Here is a 1,053-nt window from a genome sequence, read left to right on the forward strand (position 1 = left end):
TTTGGTGTCCACAAAGTGATGGGATTTTTATAAAATATGATGGAAGACAGAGAAACTTCATTTGGTGTCTAGGTTTTGGCTCTGGGTAATAGTAATGGATGAAAAACAAACAAGGGAGATGTCACTGAGGATTGCCCAGATCCCTCTTTGTCATTCTTTGCTACAAAAATACAGTGAAATTATAAAGCTATTTGGATAAAGACAAAGAACCCAAGTGATTTCCTGGCAGTCTGAGCAGCCTTTGGATGACCTCCTGGTTAATCAGGCACCATTGCATGACTTTGCTCCTCAGAACCACAGAGTTTTGAAAATCTAACACACACTTTCCCAGGGGTATTCACTGTATGTCCTCAGCAATCTGATTCATTCTGGTCTGAAGGTGGATGTTGTGGAGGGAAGAGCTCAAATGTTTACCAAAAGTTTGACAGCTGCTGTTGACTCCTCTAATTTTGTAGAATTTCAAAGAAAAAATGCCTTATATTGTGAACAGTTGATAAAATTGTAATCTTTAGCTAACTTTAAATGCCAGCTCAGGTTGGTAGCTATTGCATTCATGATTTTAAGGAAGAAAATTACTTTAGTTTTCAGGGGAGCTCTGTCCATGAGCTGTCATTGGGGACAGTCAGCTAAAAGCAGTAGCTTACACTGTTCTGGACATTGTCCTGCTTTAGAGGTGGGATCTGTGAGCACAGCCTTTATACATTTGTTTTGTTTGATTATACATTTGAAAAATGTCTGGTTAGTGGTGAGACTCCAAATAAATCTCTGGCTCACAGCACAAAGTACCTGCATGGCACGTACAGCATAACACAGCTCTGTTCCAGGGGATCTGGAGACATCCCAGCTTACCCTGGCAGGTAAGATACATGGTTAAAGCTTATTTTAGTGGATTTTAGTTAGATATACAGAATTATTTTAATAAAATAAAGTAAAATAAAATAAAATCTGCACTTAGTAGCACTATCAGCAAATTGTGACACTGCTCTGTAAAGAACACGCTAAACAAAATCTTCCATTTAAGAAATACTACATAGTTCTTAAGAAAAATCCTGA

This window comes from Molothrus ater, chromosome 18, assembly GCF_012460135.2.
Source record: "Molothrus ater isolate BHLD 08-10-18 breed brown headed cowbird chromosome 18, BPBGC_Mater_1.1, whole genome shotgun sequence".
Classification (NCBI taxonomy): Eukaryota; Metazoa; Chordata; class Aves; order Passeriformes; family Icteridae; genus Molothrus; species Molothrus ater.